Source organism: Cydia amplana, chromosome 15 (assembly GCF_948474715.1).
Source record: "Cydia amplana chromosome 15, ilCydAmpl1.1, whole genome shotgun sequence".
NCBI lineage: Eukaryota > Metazoa > Arthropoda > Insecta > Lepidoptera > Tortricidae > Cydia > Cydia amplana.
In genome coordinates, this window is record NC_086083.1 from 11,564,742 (window position 1) to 11,592,163 (window position 27,422).

The window sequence follows — 27,422 nt, forward strand, 5'->3', positions numbered from 1 at the left end:
CAATAGCTCAAAAGAAGCGTAAACTCTATTTCTACGATGGCTTAATACAACCTTTTTGTCTTCGATACAGTAAAATCGATAGCGCGCCCTATTTGATGCGTCACCAGCTTTCAAAGTAATGAACTGTTACACAAATAGCTGTAAGGTTTTCCAATATAAGGAATAAAACAGTGACACGACAGCTTTAAGCTATAATTTGACGACCGGTCTAGTGGGTAGGGACCCTGCCTGTAAAGCCGCGGTCCTGGGTTCGAATCCCAGTAAGGGCATTTATTTGTGTGATGAGCACAGATATTTGTTCCTGAGTCATGGTTGTTTTCTATGTATTTAAGTATTTGTATATTAGGTATATATATCGTTGTCTGAGTACCCACAACACAAGCTTTCTTGAGCTTACCGTGGGGCTTAGTCAATTTGTGTAATAATGTCCTATAATATTTATTTATTTATAATTATCAGAGCGACAGTTCTAACTCAAAACAATCCAGTAACAAACTTCGCTCAAGTGCGATGAATAAGCTATAAATTAATTAGTGTGGTAGAAAAGGATGAATTGAACTCTGGAGCAACATAATTACCGTCGATACTTTGATAACTTTTTGACGGCCTCCTAATAGCCTACAGATTACAGATGTAGTGCATAATTATTTTCCATCGTATTTTCACGGAATATATAAAGCCTGGCCAGGAATATATAATCACGCGCCATGTTGCGGAATTTCACTGGAACTATTTTTTTATACTAAGTATATACTGAATAAGAATAACAGCGCCCTCTTGACAATGATCATATTATTATATTACTGGTCAGGCTATTATTACATCCTGTAGTCGGTAGTGACCCTGCCTACGAAGCATGAGGTCCCTGGAGGCAGCATGCGACATGAAGATTTTGGTTTGGGGCTCGAATTGTATGAATTTATGGAACCCTCCACTGTGTGTAACTAGTCTTAATAATTTTGGTATTCTAAGTTTTTAAAAGTATCGCAAACGTCCAACGTTATACCATAAACGGAATTTTTAACCACATACGAGAATAAAATTACCCTGGCATTTCTTTAATAGACCGTTTTTCTTCGAAATTCAAAATGGTTCCGGCGTCGATGTCTAGAAGCGTTTGAAATAATAACTGTATCCTTGCTCATTCAAACGTCGACCTTCTATCAACACAATAGAGTCCATATTTCACTGTCAATGGTACGTCCATAATAAATTTTGTTGTTACGCGCGTTGCCATAGAGACGGGGTAGCTTTTAAAAAAACAAGGGTGTTTTGGATAAATTGAGGTTTTTAGTTAACGATGTGATTTGTTTGTTCAGGTTGATGTTAATTAGATTTTCAGGGCCTTTCTGAGTCATGTAACTTTTACGTAACCCGTATTTGTTATGAAATGAGATATTCGACAACGACATTCACGGGAGATTGCAAATAAGCATTAAGAGCCCTCATATGACAAGCATACGAATTTACAATAACCTACCTAAAGAGATAACCAAAGAGGAAAATATGGTTTTGTAAATAATTTGAGAAAATATTTAATTGAGAACTGTTTTCGTTCCATATTACAAGATTATTTTGACGTATATAAATTTTTTGTGTGTATGTTTCTGAAGCGCTGGTGGCCTAGCGGTAAGAGCGTGCGATTTGCAATCCGGAGGTCGCGGGTTCAAACCCCGGCTCGTACCAATGAGTTTTTCGGAACTTATGTACGAAATATCATTTGATATTTACCAGTCGCTTTTCGGTGAAGGAAAACATCGTGAGGAAACCGGACTAATCCCAATACGGGCCTAGTTTACCCTCTGGGTTGGAAGGTCAGATGGCTGTCGCTTTCATAAAAACTAGTGCCAACGCCAATTACTGGGATTAGTCGCCAAGCGGACCCCAGGCTCCCATGAGCCGTGGCAAAATGCCGGGACAACGCGAGGAAGATGATGATTTGTGTGTCTGTTTTTAGTTATAGTTTTGCAATACCCAACAGGGTCTTCATTTTGTAAGTTTTCACCTGTATTTATTTGTACCAACATGAACGCAATAAAGATATATCATTATGATATTTTACCTGAATACACTTCCAAGTAGCTTTACAATCAGAGAACATTAATCATTCGTTTTTTATAAAAGTGATTGCGTGTCAAATCAGGGCAGAGCGTGTAAGCCTCCCCCTAAGGTCAGCCAGGTCAAGTAAAATAGGTCGAGAATAGACCTTTTGTTGTGAAACATTTACAATACGGGTTTAGGGTAGGGGGGTAGGGTAGGGGGTATAAAGCATAAGTATAAACAGGGCCTTTTTGACGCTTGTTTGAGGCATGCCTTCCGCTAAGCTTAGCTTTCCGATAAGAAATTAAGTTACAAACTTAAATAGATGTCATATTTTGAAGAAAAAGTGACGAAGCCCTCCAGTGGTGAAGGCCGGATTCGAACGCGTCTTTAGCAATCCGGGCTAACGCCTTGAACCCCTTGGCCACCCCGCCACATATAATATAATAATATCTGGGAGACCGAGCTTTGCTCGGAAAACATATAAAAATCGATTTTTCGCTCCCAAAAACCCCCATATAGCAAATTTCATCGAAATCGTTAGAGCCGTTCCAGAGATCTCCGAAATATATATACATATAAATAAATAAATATGCAAGAATTGCTCGTTTAACCTTTTGGACGCCGTGTCAAACACAAAAGCTGTCACTCAGACGCCACGTCACCGAAGTGTCAAAACTGATATTGAACTTTATGCATATGCACCTAGGTCTATGTTGCTCTGTGGTCTATGACCGATTAATACGTCTTTGGCGTTGGACCTGCGGTGCGTATATATCGGTCATTGGCGTCTAAAAGGTTAAAGGTATTAGATAGATAGATAGATTAGATAATTTATATATAGTAGTGTGACTACTTGTGTGTTTAGCCTAAACTCGATGTGGGTTTGTTTCTCCATCGAAAAGTTCCTTTGGCATCATCAGATCATTAATTATCAGAGATTGTCATCCTAATTACGGAAGTACCTACTCCAAATTTCAGCCGAATCAGACATCGGGAAGTTCTAATTTAAGTTACAAGCTTAAGGACACATGAAAATATATACTTCCATATGTGTCGCAACGTACTTATACAAACAAACGCAGTGAAGCTGAATATAAGTGTCTATTTAAAAACAAAAAATGTGTATAGGCAGCTAGATTGTTGTCGTGGTTATTAGACACTAGACAGTAAGGCTAACTTTACACTGCGTCCACCACCCCACCAATCTATGTATATTATGTCCATTTCTTTGACATAACTACACCTTACTTGCGAATTTGCTTTGAAATCCAAAAAGTTAACCCTTCTAGTCTAGCCTATAATGGCAGTGTTTCCAACCCGTAATCTAACCCCCACGTTGCGTGTTAACCCCCCCATCAAATGACCGTGTACGCTCGTGTATGTTATCGAGGTTTGAAATCTGGATATTGTAAAATAGAAATGGTTTTTATGTGGTTTATAACATAATTATACTTACACGTTGAGCATATTCAAATGTACGTGATAAAATATTCATCACAAAATGATTTAATATCGAGGTCGCTTTGATGTCAATTTAATCTCATTATGTCATCAGCATCACTCGCCCATGCATCTATTAGTGGAGTAAATATAAAGTTAAAGTTACATTAATTGCACACTCAAATGTTTCTACCTGGGTGAGTTCTATATCATATTGAATACCCGTCTGTGAAGTAACAATTTGATTTCAGTTCCCGTTTTTGAGAAATAACATTTTATTTTATTTTATCTTTTATACTACCTACTTAAACAGTAATATGTAGTTATGGTTACTTATATGACCAATACTTACATTAAAAGTTAACGACCCAAGTATAGATGTATATATAATCTGACCAAACCCTGAATTGTATAGGTACATAATTAAGTTTATCGCTTAAAATGTACTATCCATTATAAATCTAGATTATTTAACGAGTGTAACTAGTACCTATATAGCACCAATATTTTAAATATTGCTGGCCCGCGTACATAATGTTCGGACAAGTTTTTCAGCCATAAAAAAAACTAAAACACGCAAGTCAGGCTGCATTGCTGTGAAATTCGCAGAAACAATGCACTTTAGTCACGATATAAAAACTACATTTCAAAAGGCGACAACCTTAAAGCATTTTTAAAGCACATAAGTCATTTCGTTACTAACAGGCAGATCCTGCAAAAAATGTCGTAAGTAACATGTTTTTGTATCGTTTTAAATAACTTCATAGAGTTAACAACGAACATACGACAGTTTAATATTAGCCGGATAATCCTCGCGTAAATAGGTCGTAAGTTACTTGATTTTTTATAATGAATTTCGATCTTTTAAGTGTAGTACATGAATCTAGGACAAAGATTACTGAAAACTGGATTTTTTTGTTGCATGCTATGCTTGCATAGCCTGTGATTGTAATTTCAGTAATTTGACAGAGACATGCAACAAATAACTAATGAAATAGAAATGCTAAAACATGTAGGTACATATTATTAAGTAGTACGTTGTATCTAGTATGAATTTATTTGTATGGTTTATTTTTAAATATACATGTGTTATCTTTACACAAAACTATATCTAAATACCTAACTGCTAACCATAATTACCATAATTAAAACAATTACTATTAAAAATATTAGAACGATCGGTTTTAAAAATGATAAAATAAAATTGAAGAGTTCCGTGCTGGTTTTCGTCAGCGACTCTACTGCAAAATGGCAGTTTTTTGAATGAAAATGCTTGCTTTGGTTAATAAAAATTATTATATGTGTGTCTATAAGATCCATCAGAACTTTATTTGACAAAAATGAAACCAACTTGGAACTAAATAGGTAAGTACTTTTGAACAAAACAGAATTTTACAAATCGGTTCACACAGTATGACGGAGTTTTCAGGTAATAAACATACAAAAAAAACTGTCTAATTGATAACCCTCCTTTTTCAAAAGCGCTTAAAAATGGAGTTCAATACATACCTACATTAATCCTCTACCACCCAGAGGCCTAAGTAATATATGTATATATAAAGTCTTCTATTCCATTGATGGTAAAAAAAATATTCATATAGGTACATACGAGTATAAGGTACAAAAACATCACAAAAACAATGAATAAGAACAACTTAAAATTACAATTAAACTAAATACAAACTATTCTAAAATAAAACTAAACTAAATTTAAAAAAACCGGCCAAGTGGAAGTCGGACTCGCGCACGGAGGGTTCCGCACCATCAACAAAAAAGCGGCCAAGTGCGAGTCGGACTCGCCCATGAAGGGTTCCGTATTTAGGCGATTTAAGACGTATAAAAAAAAACTACTTACTAGATCTCGTTCAAACCAATTTTCGGTGGAAGTTTACATGGTAATGTACATCATATATTTTTTTTAGTTTTATTATTCTCTTATTTTAGAAGTTACAGGGGGGGGGGGGACACACATTTTACCACTTTGGAAGTGTCTCTCGCGCAAACTATTCAGTTTAGAAAAACATGATATTAGAAACCTCAATATCATTTTTGAAGACCTATCCATAGATACCCCACACGTATGGGTATGATGAAAAAAAAATTTTTGAGTTTCAGTTCGAAGTATGGGGAACCCCAAAAATTTATTGTTTTTTTTTCTATTTTTGTGTGAAAATCTTAATGCGGTTCACAGAATACATCTACTTACCAAGTTTCAACAGTATAGTTCTTATAGTTTCGGAGAAAAGTGGCTGTGACATACGGACGGACAGACAGACGGACAGACAGACAGACAGACATGACGAATCTATAAGGGTTCCGTTTTTTGCCATTTGGCTACGGAACCCTAAAAATAGATCAAAACAAGCAAAAAAAACGGTCACCCATCCAAGTACTGACCCCGCCCGACGTTGCTTAACTTCGGTCAAAAATCACGTTTGTTGTATGGGAGCCCCACTTAAATCTTTATTTTATTCTGTTTTTAGTATTTGTTGTTATAGCGGCAACAGAAATACATCATCTGTGAAAATTTCAACTGCCTAGCTATCACGGTTCGTGAGATACAGCCTGGTGACAGACGGACGGACGGACGGACGGACAGCGGAGTCTTAGTAATAGGGTCCCGTTTTTACCCTTTGGGTACGGAACCCTAAAAAGACCCCTGCGCAAGGTCCCTAAGATGCTGGCTGCGTTACCCAGCTGAACTGCTAGACTTTAATATTTCATTGTATTAATATTAAATCTTCATTGTGACAAATAAGAATTGAATTTGTCCTGGCATCTTTTAATTTGTGGGCGGCTAGCGGTTATAATTTGGCGTACGTTTATGATTTAAGTATTCTGTATGTCTACTTGTATCTCCTGTTGCATGCTATTAACATTATTTTACTTACGTAGACAAATTATAAAAGTAGGCAAGGATTGCCCGTATCGTAAAGGCCAAGGCCATAATTACAGGACTAGTGAAATTACACCGTAATTGGTGAACAATTTGTTTGTAATTATTTGTTGATTACGGGAACGTGTTTAAAGTATGATATTGAGAGGCAAGCTTTGATGTAATCTTGCGAATAAGTAGAAAAGTAATAAGAGCTGGTTTTTATTTTAATAGATTAATCATTAATGTAAAGAAATTTAAAGTTTTTGCTGTTCAGCAGTACCGTAAAGCCACCGTAACTATAATAGTCCCAAAGCTCCATACGCAACTATGGTCCAAAATTCTTTACATAATCGTGAACATCTTCGTATTTTTTAGTATTAAGTATTATTTATTTAAATGTTATTTGTAGTATTATTTATTAAAAATGTAGAGGCTGTGGCTAAATATTTTTATAAATGGAAGAAAAAACGTAGAGAAACCCAAATCGATAATTAGTAGGTATTGCGAAAGTAACTCTTCTGTCTGACACTGTCTGTTACCTCTTCACGCAAACCACTGAACCGATTCAGATGGAATTTGGTATGGAGATAGTTTAGACATACGATTGTTTTGTCAATCATCATCATCATTCCATGTAGACAAAGTCGCGAGAAGAAGCCAGTGTTAAATAATAACACAAACTCTACTCGTACCCAGATAATATCGACAAAATTGTCCAAGCCGTTAAAATTACCGATACCAGTAATAGATTAGCTAAGTAACATTTCTATCAGATCCCGTCGCCCTAGGACACGTACCTATCCCTCCATTTAGCACTATCGCCCAAGGTTCTACGTTACTAGCAATTATATAAACAGTTGGAACTTTGTAATAGTTATCTGCGCCCGTTAACACCTTTGGCGGTTACGATTATTAATAATGGAGGTAGGGGCCCGCAAAAATGTATCGATACTCGATACTTAGTCGGTTTGAAATGTTTTTGAATATGTTATTTTATTTTCGATTAGCGTTTGTCGCTCTACGATTGTCATTTTGACTTGTTAATACAATTAGTCTCTTTCACTCGATTGTTGTAAAAACTACAGAAGTGTAAGCTATATTTTCAAAAACTTCCGCTGGTATCGCTTTTAATTTAATCCCTTATACTTTCCCGTAACCAAAATACTCTCACTCTCTTCTCAGTTTAAAGCATTTTTCTGGCCGAAGGGTGTGGTGTTTCGGTGGTTCCGTGGGAATCTGCCAACTCCTACACCGGAACATGCGACATAACAGAAAACCACCGTGTCGCCGAAATAATTGATAGTTTGTAAGATTTTTATTATTGTATGTATGTTAGTTTGTAAGGTTTGTATCTATGGGCCTTAGTTGCCTGATAATAAATGATATTTACTTAATTTAATTTAATCAAAAGCAAATGAAGGTCTCTTGTGAGCAAAACTCGGAATATAAAATGGATGACTCTTCGAGACAGCAATGGGAAGTTCTGAAAAAAAAAGCAGATACCTGTAGGTGCTATTAATATATCGATACTTATTGCGAGTCCTTAAATAAAGGAAACGATGGACTCGATAGTGTAATCGGTGCGTGACCACAATCAGATCTATATTATGAAAAGGGATTAAGTGTCTATTATTAATATGCTGTTAAGGCTTTTTTGAATATCAGTGCAAAGGGTTGTAATGGTTAGCTCAGTTTCTATGTAGGTAAAGTAGGTAATAAGGTAGGTACCTTATTGCAGAATTGTACAAATTAGGTTTGTAGGTACTTCAAACAAAGTTACCCGCCGCGTCTGTCTGTTTGTTTGTAGGTATGTATGTTCGCGATAAACTTAAAACTACTGAATGGATTATCATCCGTTTTTCACCTATCAATTAAATAGAGTGATAATTGAGGAAGGTTTAGATGTTTTTTTTTGTAACCCGTGCGAAGCGAAGAGTTTTATAAAAAAACAGGTAGGTGCCAAGTATTTACTATAAATTCCAGATGCTAAGCACATATGACGGCATATGCAGAAAACTGCCTATTAGCGGTTAATTGCTTTTTAATCAAAATATTAACGGTATCATCGCAAACTGACCTTGGACTAAATTATCGACTTTTAGTTTTGTAGTAATAAGCTGTAGTAAGTAAAATGTATGATACACAGTAAAAATATTAAGGCAGTTCATTAACTGTTGTTGAGTCTGCCGCACGCGTAAGTTCCCCGTCTACTTAACTTGTACTGATGTGATGTCAGAAAGTTTCCAAAATCGCGAAATTTTCTCTTCTCTTACAAAAAAACTTCTTACTTATTTATATGGGAATCGAAAATCTTCCATTTCCAAAATGAAAGTTTCCTTTGTTTCCTGTGAAATGTTCTTGAAAATTTTTCAACTTTTTGGAAACTTTTCCCAACTTGCACATCTGTAGGCACGCATAAAAATAACCGCAAAATGTATTTATAGTAACCTATTGGTATTCGAATTTCTTTCTATCTGTTCACACCTAATTTCAGAATTTAATATTTAAGTGCATTGGGGTATTTTGATATGCATACACATATCTTTTCGTGATCTAACAGAGGCTGCATGTTTGTTACCTTTAACTGTGTCCTTTTATTTCTTTATTTATTTTGGTCCTTTGCTCCTTAATCACATTAGATTTTTTAAATGTTGTTCTGTTTGTAAGAAGTTAAAACCATTTCGTTTATTAAGTAAATATAGTCATAGTCCATACATGTCAAAAAATACAATAATAAAATACTTACAATACTAGAAGTTAAAATACTTACAATCATAATAATATTTTGACTATAAAATAGGTTAAATGTTACTTGTAAGCAGATGATACTATGATCCCGTTTCTTTGTGCAATTAAATATTCGAGCAAGTGTCTCCGAGACAACGCCAAGAATTTCATTATTGGTCCTGTTTAATATTCACTGTGTTTGGTAAAGTTAAATTAAGCAAGTTAGTAATAAGTTATCCTTAGCCTATCCATAGCCATCCAGCGCGGCACTGCCGCGAGTATTATGGGCACTTTTGCACCGGAAGCGTCTAGGAGCGGCAGCAATGTTTAGTTAGTATAACTTGTGTGTGTTTAGTTTGTAAGTATGACTAACTGTATGTATGTTTTACTTTTAAATATAGAATTAGTAATGTCAGTAATAAGTTGATACAGAATTAATACGGTTGAAATGAAAGATAAAAAGCTAATGAAAAAATAAAATAATAAAGATAATGAAGCTTTGTCGAAAACAATGATATTTAGATCTGAGATCTGAACTCATTTGTTTTTATGACATGGTGTTAAAATATTTTCATCAAAATGACACATATAAATAGAGGAAGTATATTTTCTATTTAATCTTAATTCTTTATTCTATCCACATTATTTTACAAATAATTACACGAAGTAACTATTAGTTAAACCCGTTCCTTATCGCTTCCGGTGCACAAGTGCCCATAATGCTCACAGCATCACCTCGCTGGATGGCTATTCGAGTGATTCGGAGCGGGAATCCTCTCCCTTTTGCCAAAGTTTACTACTTATATTTTATTTTTAAATAATTTCTAAAGAAAATAAATATTTTTTAGGTACCAATCCCAACTATTTTTGAAACTACTATGTAGGTCCTATACTTACCTACATAGTTTCAAATAGTTGGGATGGGAAACACTAAAGTACCTAAGCTGAAGTACCTAGGTGGATAATCCGTAAGTGTATTCATCTCTTGTGTTGTGTATCATGGTAAAGTTAGACATAATTAATCATTCTCGTCGTGGGAACAACGTCGTTAGGAACATTGTAAAATATTGATAAACAAAGATCTAGTCCGTTTAATTTAGATAAAGCGTCGGCGCCTTCGCTCGGAAGCCGTAGTCATTATATGCAATTATATCTGCGCACCAAGGACGCTCAGCGTATCGATCAATGCACTGACTGATCTAATCTGGACGTGGATCGTGATATTATATCGTTAGTGTCCGGGAGTTATGGTGTCAGTATTTGCGCGGAAAATGTGGTAGTTTTTATGTTAGTATAAGGTTGCCATAACAACCTTTGAATTTTAGTTCTACTAGAATAGTCCTGCTGATAAGTAGGAGGAAACTGTCTACTACTTACCTCTACATAACGCTGCAATGCCAGTAAGGTATCAAATATTTTATTATATAGGATAAACGAGCAGATGTAGCGATTACTATCGCTAATGGACACCCGCAACACCCGAGGGGTTGTAAGTGCGTTGCCGGCATTTAAAGATTGGGAGTACCTACGCTCTTTTCTTGTAGTTTTGATGGTCGTTTCAGTCCGGAAATACCGAAGGCGATTTAATCATGTGATTTTTATGGTTTTTCCCTGCTAATTAATATAATCCAATATATAATTATGTATGAATAAATGTACCTAAATATTTTTTATAATATATTTCCATTAATAAATGTTAACTAGGTGCAATCTAGTTGCACTCATATGAATAGGTGCACCCAACACGGTCCATACTGGTTGCATATAAATAAATATGTGTCGGCAGGTGTCAACGCTGCCAATGGATCAATACTCCTTTCTAATTATTTTTAGAAACTGTACCAATGATATAGCCATACGATTTTAAATATAAATGGCATGAAACTAAGGTTGAAAGTTGAATGGCAGATAGCTTCTTAAAATCTGTTTATTGAATATAATATAATTTTTGCTTGAAATCGCGTAATTCATGCAGTGTCGCAATTTTGCACCGATAAGAACAACTATTAACTTTTTTTCTGGAGTTTGACGCAATTGTCACTGTCACACTAATATGGAAGAGTGATAGAGAGACACAAAGAAATTCGATGGCGAAGCGCAAACGATTATCTAGACCCCGGATTCTTGTCGCGATCACGTGACAAAAGGGTGATTTGGGGAGTAAATGGAATGGTAGAACAAGATAATACTTAAATTATAAGATAACATAAAAAAGTACGTCATATTTTTTTGGTATACAATTATTTCGTCTCACTGTTCCATTCAGGAAATGGTATATATAATATAGAATTAACTATTATCAATGATAATAGTTATCTTATAATTTAAGTATTATCTTGTTCTACCATTCCATTTACTCCCCAAATTACCCTTTTGTCACGTGATCGCGACAAGAATCCGGGGTCTAAATTTTATCACCTTGGCTAGGCCGGCTGGACTGTCATTATTATTTTTATTCGCACCTACGTTGATAATTTTGAAGATAATTAATAATTATTTCGAATTTATTTTAAGATTTTATTATTTAAATGCTCCGCAACTTAGTTTCAATTACCTGAGCGTTTCTTTTTTTTTTGGCATTTTTATTTCTAGTCAGGATCGCCCTTTTCATCCTTATATAGGAGAAAAAAAGTGTCCTAAAATTTCCATATATTTTTCAAACTTTCCTTTTTGTTACCGCCATACAAAGTATATGGGGAAATGGTAACACAATAGGAAAAAACTCTGGGACATTTTTATCCCATTACGATCGAAAGAGCTCGTGATTCTGAGTAGAAATAATACAAAAGTGGCAAAAAAGGTAACAATATATAAAAATGGCAAAAAATAAAAGAAACGCCTATTGATTTATTTAATATACTATAAAACATTCTTAAGAGTATCTGTACTGCACATTACAGTAGGTACAGATAATAAATACACCGACATGGGCGAATTATACCTGATGTAATTGCCATTTAAGGAGCTACCCGAGGTTTTCATCGATTGTTGACAAGTTTTGAATCGTATCTCCTACTTTTGCACTACAGATAGAATTATAAGACAAACGGCTATCGGTTCTTCAATCTTTTATCTCCATTTTTGTCGACGGGATTTTGAAAGAGATGAATACTTATTTTTTTATGATTTTTTTTATACATTGTCTAAAAAAAACACTTTTTTCGTAACTAGATTGCTGTAAAGGATCTTACATATACGAAATCTACATATTTGGGTTCGTATTTGACATCTCGAAAAACGTGTCAAGGATTTTACTTAATTTTAAACGAATTAACACAAAAGGTATGGCCAGAAAACCAGTTTTGTAGCCTCAAGTTGTTCAACTTTGATGCCAAATATCTCGAAGACAATGAATTTTGAAGTAAATATGGGATACTATATTGCTTAAAGCCGTTGCTGTTATGGTAAGCTACAAAAAACTTAAGAAAACTAAGGGATTAAGATCGAAGGTACTTGGCGTGGGGGAGCCCCTTAAGGATCTGGCGCTATTTTATCCCAACAATCTTAGGTATCCCGTACACGTCTATTCAAAGACCATCACATTACCAGCGCGCGCGCCGATTAAAGGCGCGTTTAATTGCAAATAGGTACGCAATTACTGCGTTTTACGCGAAACGCAATAAATGTCAATCGACTGCCAGTGACCCGGTTGTTCGGATAGCTGTAAAGTTTACCCAATATGTCGGAAGATGTCGCTGCACCGAATATGGCAATTTCTAGATCGCGCTACTGATGTTTTTATGGTATTTGATAAGCTATGTCGACTAGGGTAACTCTCAGGTTTGAAGACGCCTGAATAAAATCACTAAACGTATAGAACGAAATGAAATTTTGTTCGGAGATTAGATTACTTTATACTGAACTGGGATCTGAAATAATCGCCATAATCGATAATCTCTAGTATATTATTATACATTATTAGTTTTGTTACATTTTATTAGGTGTTCAAAGGCATTTGCACCAAAAGTCTTGTAGGTAGGTGGTCAATGTGGTGAAGACCCGGTAAGGCCGTCTATAAGCTCTTTCGTTAAGTTAGACGTTGTAAGGGTGCTTACTGGGCACTGCGGCCTAAATAAGCACATGTACACTATGGGGAAACGTGACATGGGGCGGTGCAGACTCTATATGGAGGCAGAGGAGACGCCCTTGCACATCCTCACAGAGTGCCCTTGCCTAATGCGTACTCGTGACTTAATCCTGGGCGGACACATATTGCGCCCGGAGGAGTTAAAGTCTCTCGAGATCAAAAAGATCCTGCAGCTGTTTGAAGTTGCAGGTTTGGATCGAGAGTTGTAGTAGGTGGCGATCACAATAGATCAGCGATGGTCGCAGTGATACATAGGCTTTGGAGCCTTATATAGCCCCTAACAAGAAGAAGAAGAAGAAGAAAGCTCTTTCGTCACTTCTAACACAAATAAATGCCCTTACCAGGATTCCAACCCCGGACCTCCTGCTTGCTAGAAGCTAAATAGATTAGATAGCTTACTGTCAATATCCCTATACTGTGATCGCTTTAACGGTGGAGCAAAAAGTTTACAATTAGGTTTACCGCAAACGTGTACAAAAAGCAAACCCAGCTTACAGTAACTATGCTATGGAGCGAATCTTCAATGAGCCATACGGTTTTTTTGACGATTTTTAATCGCTTTTGATTGGCTTTTTGTTAGGTTTAAGTAGATTGAGAGCTACTTTAAGTAAGTACTTGTTAATTTAATTCGCTTTTACTTGGAGTTGAGAGCAAAAGAATATTGAATTTATTTCTGCGTTATGTTATAGCTATGGGGGCTGGTAGAAACTGCTAATCGGCATTGAGTCTGCCATTTGTGGTCGCTATCCAACTAATATTATTAAACGTGAAAGTTTGTATGTTTGGGAAACAAAAAGCAATCAAGAAGAATGATATTTACACACGTAGATTATAATGTATAACCTGGAACTAACGGTACGGAAGGACTTAATATGATACTCTTTGTCCTAGAATTTTTCACCAAAGGGGGTGCAATGGAGGTACATAAAATCGAATGGGGGTGCCATAAGTACGAGTCAATTTTAGTAACGGAATTATAGTCATAATCGCGGCAGTAATACTGCGGCTAATGTCACTCATTTTATCAAAGACATTGACAGATACATCGGCTGCAACAACAACGCCGTAACAGGAACGCAGCTGCAGTTAACATCCGAACGTAACATACCCGCAACACACGCGCGACACATACATAACACACACACACACACACACACAAACACACACACACACACACACACACACACACACACGTGCGCGCGCGCAACATACGCGAACCAAGACGCGGGCAGAGGCTAAGTAGTATTAAATAAGTAAACAAAATTGCGGGCAAAAGCTAATTGCCTACTTGTACGTCCTTAAGTTAATCAATACTTATTTAATTAAATATGACAAGTTCCCTTTCACTTCGTAAGTACCTACTGCATATACTCGTATGTAGATAAAGTAGGTTTTTACATATGTGTTCGGTTTACAAGTCGTATTGACCTGTTAATCAATCGGTTAGCTGCATACAGCATGATTTGATTGCATAATTAATACAAGACACAATGTAAACTTTTATAACTCATAATAACTTAACTTTTTTTTTTGCGTACCACAGTCCACGGACGAGTTAATACAAAAATATATGTACTACCTACACAAATTGGTACTGTAAAACCTACCTAAATCATAATGTGAAGATTGTCGAAAAAAGGGAAAACTATTTTTCATCAGAGCAGTAAGTAATTGTAAAACAAACATATTAGAGCGAGATATGGAAAAAAAATTGGCGGCGGGTTGGTGTGACTCTTAATTTCAGATATACCAAAAAATTTCTACGTAGTCTTTGAAAGCTGAACTATGTGAGGCGTATTTTAGAAAGATACTGACTTACTTAGATATAAAAAATATCTGTAGGTATGTGTTTGAATAGTGACGACTAATTTGTAAAATAAAAAATGACTTCTTAGTAGCATTAAAGTTAGCATATTTCTAGCATACAAACTGAACTTAGCTCTTATAGCCTCTTTTTTTAGGGTTCCGTAGCCAAATGGCAAAAAACGGAACCCTTATAGATTCGTCATGTCTGTCTGTCTGTCCGTCTGTCCGTCTGTCTGTCCGTCCGTATGTCACAGCCACTTTGCTCCGAAACTATAAGAACTATACTGTTGAAACTTGGTAAGTAGATGTATTCTGTGAACCGCATTAAGATTTTCACACAAAAATAGAAAAAAAAACAATAAATTTTTGGGGTTCCCCATACTTCGAACTGAAACGCAAAATTTTTTTTTTCATCAAACCCATACGTGTGGGGTATCTATGGATAGGTCTTCAAAAATGATATTGAGGTTTCTAATATCATTTTTTTCTAAACTGAATAGTTTGCGCGAGAGACACTTCCAAAGTGGTAAAATGTGTGTCCCGCCCCCTGTAACTTCTAAAATAAGAGAATGATAAAACTAAAAAAAATATATGATGTACATTACCATGTAAACTTCCACCGAAAATTGGTTTGAACGAGATCTAGTAAGTAGTTTTTTTTTATACGTCATAAATCGCCTAAATACGGAACCCTTCATGGGCGAGTCCGACTCGCACTTGGCCGCTTTTTTTACTATTACATAACATATTTTCTAAAATGATATTTTCCTTGTACTAATTCATTTCTCCCAAGCAGCCGATTTTTTCTCAATTCATACTAATCAATCTCATAGTCAACATAACTGTCAAAGTTGACATCATTTAAAATCAACCTGTACAACACATTCCAGTTTTTATATACTCGTATGTACCAGCCCTGCCCCACAGCCGACCATGTTGCGGTCTTGACCATAGATAATTTAAAACAAACAACGTTTTTTTAAATGACTTGCGAAATAGAACAAACAGCCAGGGTTACCGCAAACGACTATCTAGCTTTTTGTGCCCAGATTAGAGAGTCAAGTGCTTAATTGACCTAGTTTGTGGTAGGTTCCGACTCCATCCGTGTATCTATTTGCCTCTCAGTCGCTCGAATATGAAAGATTGATAGAGAGGTATATATTAACGAAATCTATTTTCGAGGTTGGTTCTCTGGTCCCTGAGTCCTGAGTTCTTGGTGCATTTAGAGAGTTCTAGCTCTTTTTCTAGTTTTAAGATTATTCAAAAAAAAATATTGAGGAAAGTTCTTGATTAATCACGTAAGCCAAAATTTATGATTTTTTATCGATTTCGGGAAGGTATACCAGTTTTTTTATATATACCTATGTATTAATATTTAGCATGTATAAATGTTGGTATGTTCGCCGCGTAGCGCTGAACTTAGGTAAGTACTGTGCCGGTTTGAATGAAATTAGCTGAAAATCGATTCATTGTTTTGACACGTACCTTACTGTAAATTTACATGATAAAACGTGTTACAATATGAACGTCGATAGTGGCTAGTGCGGCGGCGAACGTCACTCATTTTATCAAGGCAATTGACACTTGACAGATAGAGCGGCGGCAATAACGGTGCCGCAACAGTAATGCAGTTGCAGTTTGCAGTTGACATCCGAACTTAACCCGCAACCCACAAAAACTTTTACAAAATCAATTAACAAACTGCACTACCTCCGTATAATTACCTCCTTGAGCTTAACTACTAGCCGGCACTTTGTATGTTTTTATTCTACAGATACACCTAAAACAGCTTAAAAACATACGTATTCTACGGCGCTTAAGACCTTTCTTAGTGCTAGTAAACCTATTCCGTTACTACGCAAGCAGCATACGAAATGTTGCATATAGAAAAGCGGGTCTTTTGAAGAATTTCATGTATTTACATAAATTATTATTTATTGGTGTACGTGACATGTTGAAGTAAAGCCTAGTACATAATGAGCTGGTAAGTTTAGTCTAAGTATGTCTAGATACTCGTAAGGATATGGTATCTTTCACCTAGATAAATATATTTAAATGTCACACGAACCCGTCGCCAAAATGCCGCTATCATACAATCAAAGTTCGACGCTCTCATTTTAAAACAGATGCTTACATGAAACTTGCCATATAAAATTACAACATATAATAATTATATGATGATGATACTACTTTTCCTAGCTAAGAATTGTTATACAAAGAAAGTAAAGAGAGTAAAGCTTTTATGGGCGTTTTTTTTGGTGTCCCCTACACTTTTTTTAAAAACTTGGGATTTTTTATGTTATTTCTACTCAGAATCACGAGCTCTTTCTATCCTAATAGGAGAAAAAAAGTGTCCTAAGGTTTTTATTTCCATTACGTCACCATTTTTCATAGACTTTGTATGGCGGTCGCGCAATGGAAAGATCGAAAAATGTATGGAAATTTTGGGACACTTTTTCTCCTATTAGGATAGACAGAGCTCGTGATTCTGAGTAGAAATAAAATAAAAAATCCCAAATTTGAAAAAAAAGTGTAGGGGACAACAAAAAAAAACGCGCTTATATGTAAAACTTCCACTGGCTCTCATTTCTTTGTACATATTTCAATTTCTAGCAACGACAAATATGTAGTACCATACCTACATAGATATATGTTACTTGAATGTTCATGTCAAATGTCATGTTACTTATATCAGAATGTCGTTTTAAAATGACACCGTAACTTCGATTTAATGACGACGCAAGTTAAAGAACCTTTCAACACAATGGCTCACGTAATGATTAATGATTAAAAAAATCATCAATATGAGCAAGCCTTTAAACAAGTTAATGAGTAACACGCTCCGAGCAAGGTCGTTTTTTGAATGCACCTCGTTCATTATGCATATATGCCGCTTTATCATAATTTAAAACTTTAAGGGTATAGTGGACGACCGCTATTCCTTATGGAATATATGTTTACCGTAATTAAAATGGGATGAGTAGGGGCAAAACTGACATTCAAACCTCGATAATATTTTATTTTTACATATGCAAACTGAATGGTGTATATAATAAGTGTTCCGGACGTTTGTATTTTATTTTGGGTACATAGTTCCATTTCATAACTTTGACGATAAACAGGAAATCCCACCTCACCCCGTAGTCCCTCGTAATTGGGGTTAGATGGAATTTCATACAAAGGTGATATTGGAAGATTGTTGGATCGATTATTTTTTATTATGAATATTACTATAGCTCCATTTTAAATTGGTAGGTATACATTATTCCATCTCAACCCCCTGTCATCCCTTCTCTCCCCATTCATAATCCAACTCTCCCCGCGAACCCTACTCACCCCATTTTACGGTACCTACACAACTCGATGTATGATAACATTGATAACTATAGTTATACCCCTTCGTTTGTTTTTTTTTTAAATTATTGATCATATTAAGAATTAACGGTTTCCAAAAATTTGTAAGGATTTGTTTCTCTCCCAACTCTTATTTATTGAATAATACAATTTATGTAATATTGATTTAAGTTTAATGACAATTATTTATAATTAGTTGTTGCTACTGAGTATAATTTACAATATTTGTAAAAGTGTGCTTTGTAATTTAATATTTTACAATTTATTGTAAAAGTGTTTTGGTGAGAGAAATTTTTGAAATGGAAAATGGTGACTAAGTACGTTTGTATATAGTTGTAGAAGCGGTCGTCCACTATCTCCTTAAGACATATTATAGTAAACAGACCATTATGGAACTTTATCGCTCTCATTTGTTTCAAGCAGTTAAACTACTGTTTTGTAATCTCGTTGACGAGAGTAATGTGACAAGGTACTTATTATGGCTTTGGTCGATTGATTGATATAAGTACGATACCTATTATACATATATCAATCGAGGCAGGTGTTTGAATGGACAGATTATTGAGTTTTGCGGACATAACTGGATACTGTTTACGCAAAGTAAACTTCTTTTTTTAAATCATATCACATCTCATTAATCGAATCTTGTAAAAAAAATCTATCTGAACATGAAAAACAAGATATATGTGGAACAGCTGGAAATCGATTGCTATAATGTATACTTAAACGTGCTTCGTTATTCAACCTTTTCAACTTAATGTTATCGAAATAATACCTATGCCCCCCGCGATACAGGTCTTTGAGGTCTTATCTCATATAATATCTATATCTTTTGGTAAATAAATAATTTTATATGCTTATTTTTTATCATTTAAACATGAAAATAACAGCGCCCGCAAAACAATATATTACTGATCAGGCTTTACTTATGAAGTGATTTCTTAATAATATGACTCCTTCTTGAACTGAACAATATAGGTACCTACATTAAGAGCATTAGCTTTTTCTTTACATACTTACTATAGTGTGTCAAAGGACTGTCTCGTTTCAAACATAGACAGAGATAATCATACTATCTTTGTCTTACATTAGTACTAGCACCCAAAAGAAAAGGATTATTGTTCCTATTTACTGACAAATTGGTTTGACTAACTATAGTTATTTATTAATCTTTTCATTTATTCTTCTCGCAACTGAAAATATTAGACATCGGACATTAGAGTAATCTCCTAACAGTAATGACTGTTAGTAAATAAAGACTGTTAACTTTATATCAACCGTGACTAACAAGTCGCAATGGGATCAAATGTACATAAAAACATGGCTATTAATTCTCACGGCCACAATAACTACGTGGGTGAGCGAAAGCTAGGTCCTTGGCTGCACATGCGTTGGACATTACCGTTTACTTGGAAACCATATTGGTTTACCTTTGCATTTCATTTGTTTTAATCTGTTACTACGAGTTTAGATCGGGATTATAACTGTAACTAACGACCCGCCACGGTTTCGCACGGGTTAACAAATTATAGGTACATAAACCTTCCTCTTGAATCACTCTATCTATTAAAAACCGCATCAAAATCCGTTGAGTAAGTAGTTTTAAAGATCTAAGCATACATAGGGACAGACAGACAGCGGGAAGCGACTTTATTTTATACTATGTAGTGATGTAACGTTCCACAGGTTCCGTTCCGCGAAAACCGAATTTCGCAATTTGCGGGCACTTTTCTCTGTCACTCTAATTACGCCTTCATTGGAGTAAAAGAGAAAGATCCCCGCAATTACAATATATGTAAAAAAGTAGGTACTTACTACAATCACAATATAAATTCCTGAAAATCTACTATGTGTAATTTTAAGTGAAATTGTATATTGTGAGATTAATAAATCATAATCATAATAATCATAATTTGGTAATGAGGTTCTCCGACCAATTCTAAACCTGTGACAATTTATAATTCAATTGCACAAATTTAGAACGATAGAACCTGCAAATGATCTATAGGCGGTATAGTAAAACTGCCGTCATATAAACTGATTATAATATACGAGTGATATTTAATGCCGTATCCGGCGACCAATTAGCGATCTCAGATATCTAAAAGGTAAGGGCTATGCCGATACGGGGAAAATCTACCGTTCAGTAGGGCTAAGATGGTCAGTTTTTTATTATCATCTGTCATCATGCCTGTCACGTTCTAACAAGTAATTATGTAAATAAGTGCGAAAGTGACGCATGACAAGTGATAAGAATGTTGACCATGATACCGACGCAGCGGGCACAGCATGGTTCCAATTTTATCGCTTACATACTTGTTAGAACGTGACAGGCATGGTGACAAGCGATAAAAATGCGGCCGTGCTACCGCCGCAGGTCTTCCAAGTTAGCCGGTACGTGACTCAAAATATTGTAAGGTTTTAAGGCATGGAATGCGCATGTTTTTTTTATGCATTTTATTTCGAGTTTACTTTCTGTCGAACGAAGTTTATATTTATAGCGGAATTGTAAAAGTTTTCCGACATTTACCGAGACACGATGATCAATATATGTTTCCCTGCGATTCAAAGTAACCCCAGTTTACGGTATTGGCTATGAAAAATTGAAAATAGAAGCAACGATTGGTTTTAGTAGGCAGTAACCTTCCCAGGCATCGTCGATGGCTGGCCAAATATTTTAGATATTGTTATTACGTATAACAATTTTTGTTTTTTTTTGGTTTGGTTTTATTGTTATAAAACCCAAAATAGCCCAATATTTTTAATTATTTTATGCTCTTTAGGTACGTAGGACTGAATCGTGTATCTAAGTAACAACTTCGTATTATTAAATTGTCCCAATAATTAAATAATAAACCAAAGAAAGAAAAAGAACGTAATAATACCGGTATTTTTTGTATGAAGATAAAACCGGTTCCGAGGCTTGTCCTACACAAAGCTAGAGTTTGAAGAACTACCTAGTCCCACAAGGCAATGACGTTAGTTTTTAACCTTCCCCGCTTATTAATAAGTGGGTTTGCAATAAATTCCCGTCCACAAGGATTGATTAATGTTCCCGGCTGGATTGAAGTAGGCACCAATTCGACGGTCAAAAATGTGCATTCTGAATTCAATCTTAATATGATTGTGATATAGTTAAATTTGAAGGTAACATAGGAGTTTACCTTTTATTTTTGGAATATTTCGTTTCGTTTGCTTCAAGTATTCTATTGAGCTAAGTAAAAGTATCAGGATGTCAAAGAGAAGGCAGAAGACCGCCAAACATGGAAATTGCTTCACCGACAAGAGTCTTACTCTTAAATATATGATGATGATGAACTAAAAGGCTCAATTGCTCAGTCAAAACTACCTGATTAGGTAATTAATACATACCATCCGGTCAAATCCTTACCGATTTAAAGGACAGATGTTTTAGGACCTATAGGTACAATAAGTATGTGGTAAAACGTGGGGAAAAACAATACACTCTTTTTTTGGGGCAGTCGTGTAAAAATACTCGGTAATAAACTTGTGTTAATATTAATACAATTGCAGGATATTATATGTTTATACATATGTAAACTAATAAACACCAGGATTTAATTATGGAAAAATGATCGCCGTACGGCCACGTTGAAGACATTTAGAATCGGCAGTATCCGGCGAGCTGCGTTAGGACCTAACCTAAATACTAGCGGTAATCGCTGTACCGACAGCAAGGCAATTTAATAGAGTTTTAGATTAATTGAATAAATATCTGGTTACGTTTCCGAGTATATTACTTGGGCCAGTTAGTTTCTTTCAACAACAGGAAGGGCACAGAAGTCGACCGTGTCGAAAACGCCTGGAAGAGCTACTTGTCCATGAGAGAGCTGATGACGGGTAATCTCCTATTGTCACTGAAGCGAAAACTCGTTGACAAGTGTATTCTGCCTGTTTTAACTTACGTTTCTTAAAATGATCGCTTACAGAGAGCCAGAAGTCCAAATAGAAGGTTTGCCAATGGACCATGGAGCGCAGCACTATTTTACGTGTTGCAAAGACCGATCACCGATTGTATCCGGAACACAACACAGCGCTCAAAAACCCGCATTGATGACGTTGGCGAGAAGACTGCTAGGCTCAGTTAAGACTAGGCCGGTCACATCTGCCGCATGCATCCAGGTAGGTGATGGGCTAGTACAGCACCAAGATGCCAGAAGATTGAGGTGAGCTATTTATTTACCTTATAATTTGACATGTCTCACGTCATATTATAAGGAAAGTAGCTCACCCCCGCCGATATCGGCTTATTAGAACTAAATCGGGAGTCGTGGAGATCAAGGGCAAAGGCCTTTGCCCAGTAGTGGGACATCAGAATAGGCTAGGAAAAAACCTTCCTTATGGTACGTTATAGTTTGGTATATAAATTAAAATTACAAGTAAGATATATATATATACAGAAATTAAAAACTAGCTTAAATCTAAAATAGGCCCTTGAGGCATTACAAGTTCATATTTAGAGCTTATTTTTCCAACCCTATCGTAACCTGCGCATTCGCGTGGTCTCGCAATGCGCCTCTCATTTTTACTGGGATCTAAACTAATTAAAACTAATTGCGAAATTGCTAAAACCGATTCGATGCGATCTACTCGTTGATGGCGTAAGAGTGCTCTAGGATTGACTACTTACTTGCACAAGTAAATGATTAGAAGTACCTGCTTCATTAGTACCTACTTAGTTACTTAGTTGACTATGTGCGAAATTCTTTGAAACGTCAGACCAAGACCAAGTTAACTTTGTACTGACTTAGCAAGCAACGGAATGTGGAAATACCAAAGAACTAGAATAACTTTAGAAGTCTGACAAGAGCTGAAACGTTTACTCCGATCTTGCCCGGTGTCCGATCTTAGTCGAACTCACCTTATTGTACCTATTTGCACTAAAAACTTATCCGACTATATTTATTTCAAAGTAGGTCGTGGAATGTATGGAGCCCAATACATTCGACGACTCTTCTCTTTCCGCACAAACTCTAATTAATTAACCTTTGGGAAAAGAAAAAATATTTTCTTTACATAGGTATTGGAGATAATTTATGTTTAAATCAAATTATTTACTTAATGTAGGTATTAAGTATTATGCTGATGGCTGATATCTAAACAATGTATTGCATAATTTATGGTATTTTTGCTCTCGGCTTGAATCCAACCGTTTCTAAAAAAAGTCGGTTGCCAACATGCCATTTGTTTTAATAAATACATACAACGATCTTATGAAATGTTAGCGTTACTAATTATACCCTTAAGTTTACTGACTGACAGTATCTCATTATAATACAAAACCAAATTAATCTGAGACATGATTTCCTTCGTCTTCTATGTATCTTTCTAAATATAAGGGTTCATGTAAGTATGGAGTTGATCTAGGGCAAGATTACGATTACAAAACGTTGGACAATATTTGAATCCATTTAAGTCAATCTTGCTTAAATAACAATACAATTTGAGTTGTCTCACAAGTTAGTAAAAGTCAATTTCCTGTGACAAATTTTGAGTACAATATGTGTTCCTTTGTCATAAGTGTAAACATTTTCAGGTCCTAAATGTAAATACCAAAACAAATTTAAATATTTGTCCCTAATAAACCAAGTATGGTAAATGGTAATGGTGTGGTAAAGTACCTATGGTAAATGAAGTATACTTATTACCTTTTCCAATCCCGCATTTACCTCTTTGTGTATTTATCACAAATATTTTTTCCTGAGTTGAGCTGATCTGTGTAATATTGTCCTATTTAATTTCGAAATTGGAAGTATATATATTGTTACTGTTGGTGTCAAAGATTTGAGATAATGTAAAGGATAAATAATTAATTAATTCAATGTTGTGTTGTTTCAAAAGAACTGTATTTTTTGCGACTGTTTACTAAAATGAATTCACCGAATGACTTAGGGCTGATTTAGACGGTGCGAGAACTCGCATGCGAGTCTCAATACATTGCGTCATTTGATCGGTCGGCTGAATTGATGTAACCTCAATGGTCCGCAATGTAACTAAAATCGTATACGAGTTCGCGCGCCGTCGAAATGAGCCCTAATCTAGCTACCTTTACACGAAAAAAAAAAACCGGTTACATTTTCCCATTTCCAATAACATACCGTTTCACACACACACGTGAATTACCGAACTAATGTCAGCCATGACTTATGGCTACCGCTTTCCAAAGCGCTCCGTTGACATCGGAGCATAAAAGTGGATGTCAACATTGTAAACTTTAATGGCGGCGTGGGCGCGCGCGTGCGCGTAGGGCTGTGCGCGTGCGTTTCAAGATGAAGATGGAAATGCGGATGGGAATATGTGACGTTATCTATGAAAAGGGACCTTATTGTCGATGGCGCTTACGCCGTTATGAACGATGCTCCGATATAAATACAATGCCGCGCGACGCTGTGCGGCGTAAGCGCCATCGACAATAAGGTCATAGATAATGCCCCATATAAGCAACAGGTTTACATTAAAATGTCTATTCTAATTTATGAGCAATTTTAACAATTTAGACGCGTTGCAATTTAAAATAAGCGGAATTTAAAACTCCTTGATCATAATGAATTGTCATTTTGACTCTGGTCAGGAAATGCAACTTAGTTGTATTTTATAATTGTTGATGTGTTTAATTTTTGCTGTATGTAAATTCCATGTTGGCGTGTAAAAGTGCCCTTGTGGCCTATTTGCTGAATAAATGTTGATGTTTGATGCAAAAAGAGGGCCAAAATGTACTGCTCACACTAGTCACACTGGTGATTAGAGAATAGGGTCCACAGATTTTTGAAAAAGGTCACCTCTGTGCACAATACCTACAATAAATGTTCGTTAACTTCTCATCATATATATATGTAATATAGGTAGGTACGCTTTTCTTATTTGAGTCTCAAGACTGAAAAAAAATATCCGGCCTGTGCAGCGTAAAATTAGCTTTACCTATAATCCCTTATTAATTTTGCGATGTCAACAGGAAAGACGAACGAGTTAAGTATATTATAAAACGTGTATGACCCAAAACTTTCCCATCACTATCATTACATATTTAGTCATTTTAAATTACAACGGACTCTTAATCCCGACCGCCCACATCAACAATTGAAAACAATCAGCCCAACGTAACGGTTCATGTTGTAAATATATTCATGTTGTAAATTATGTATTAATAAATCTACAAACATACATGTAAAACGGTATAGTGACGTTAACATGGCAAATTGTAAATTATACACATTAGATATGCCTAATGACTGAGGGTCTACCGCGAACCACGTTAGACGTGTTGCCTCTCCGTCGCACTTGTAAATTCGTACGTAAGTGTGACAGGGAGGTAACACGTCGAACGTGGTTCGCGGTAGGCCCTCTGGTCTACGGTTGTTTTAGAATAAGTCATTTAGGTAGACGTACGAAATGATTATGCCAACCCCTTTTTCCGTACCCAAAGGGTAAAAAACGGGACCCTAATACTAAGACTTCGCTGTCCGTCCGTCCGTCCGTCCGTCTGTCACCAGGCTGTATATCATGAACCGCGATAGCTAGACATTTGGAATTTTCACAAATGATGTATCTCTGTTGCCGCTACGCTATAACAACAAATAAGTACTCAAAATAAATATTTAAGGGGGGCTCCCATACAACAAACACGATTTTTTTGCTCTATTTTTTGTTGATGGTGCGGAACACTCCGTGCGCGAGTCTGACTCGCACTTGGCCGGTTTTTTTGTTAAGTGGCATGCATAAAGCACTCGCTGACTGTACGTAACTCACAATAAAACGAGATTTATACATAAACATTGCAGCTAGTTGGTCAAGGCGTTTCCGTCGCATGAATAAAACATCCGTCACGACAGCAAAGTGCCATAAGTCGTTTTTTTGCAAAATGTAGGTCAATTTCAAACGTGTTATTATAAAACTTGATTTATGTTATGTAACGTGTTTGTTAGTTTAAATTATCTGACGGGAGATTTATCTTAGTATAATTAGAAGACAATTAACCTTTAAGCGTGAAGCGTAGACAAAATGTTTAGCTGAAACTCTTAAATCTCTTAACTAATTGTAGTTCTAAAAATGTTGTTGGGATTACAAAAATACCACTATATAAAAAGGGACCGTACCATACCATGATGTTAAATATACATAGGTATGTCTTACTTTCCAGTGGGTAAATGCTGGTAATTTTACCTTTGTCATTAAAAAAAAAACTGTGTCTTAAGTAATATATAAGTCTACACCAGTTAAAACCTAGAGTACTAGATATATGTAAAACCTGATACTAATTAAGTAATATTATACACAGTTAGGAAATATTTGCCCAATAGTGAAACTACCGAAATCGAGAAGTGTCCCACTCGCCTATCATGTTACATTGTTTGAGCACGTCGAGGCGCGGCCTTAAGGGGATTATCCTAAGGTTAATGGTCCGCTGAAGTGATTTCAAATAACAAATATTCGCGGCCGCCTCCTTGACACCGCATGATTGTTTAGAGCATCGCTTTCAAAATGTGTATTGTTTTTGTTGTTTGTTTTTTAATTTCGTTTTAGTTTAAGTTATATTTAAAATATGTAAGTTGGTATGCTAGTTTTAAGCCAATTTATGTATGGGCCATTATTTTTGATTAACTTTTTCTTAAATTTATTTGCTAGAATCTTGGTTAATCATGAGTTACAGACTCATGGTTAATTATGGTTAATGTAAACATATTTTATTATAAAAATATCATGGAGAATTTAGACTGCAATAGTTAAGACGCAAATAATTCCAAATTTTACAGAATCATTATACCAGGTTCAAGCTCCAAAGTTTATCTTGTCCACATTTACAGTACTATAATTCTTGTTTGATGAAAGTAATCATAGTACAATATTAGTTAATTAGTGATCGCACCGTGTAGTAATTACGCGATACAGAAACATATGGAAAAGTTTACATTATTAAATAGTTTATAAATAGCCTTGGATATTTTTAATGTACCGTTGACGCGATAACGAAGACACGTCAGTATATAAATTGAAGATAGGAAGGTAGGAATGAGCATTTTTCCATTAGAATATATTGTTAGTTATGCAAATGTACAAATGATTGCTAAT

General features: G+C 35.7%; 1 long non-coding RNA gene across 1 annotated transcript in view; it reads left to right on the forward strand.

The window, feature by feature from the left end:
• Positions 1–5,429: 5,429 nt before the first annotated feature.
• Positions 5,430–27,422, forward strand: part of LOC134654604 (uncharacterized) — a 142,670-nt gene continuing 120,677 nt past the window's right edge. The window contains exon 1 of the long non-coding RNA XR_010097343.1: positions 5,430–5,604. This is a non-coding gene — a long non-coding RNA (uncharacterized LOC134654604). The remainder of the gene's footprint in view (positions 5,605–27,422) is intronic.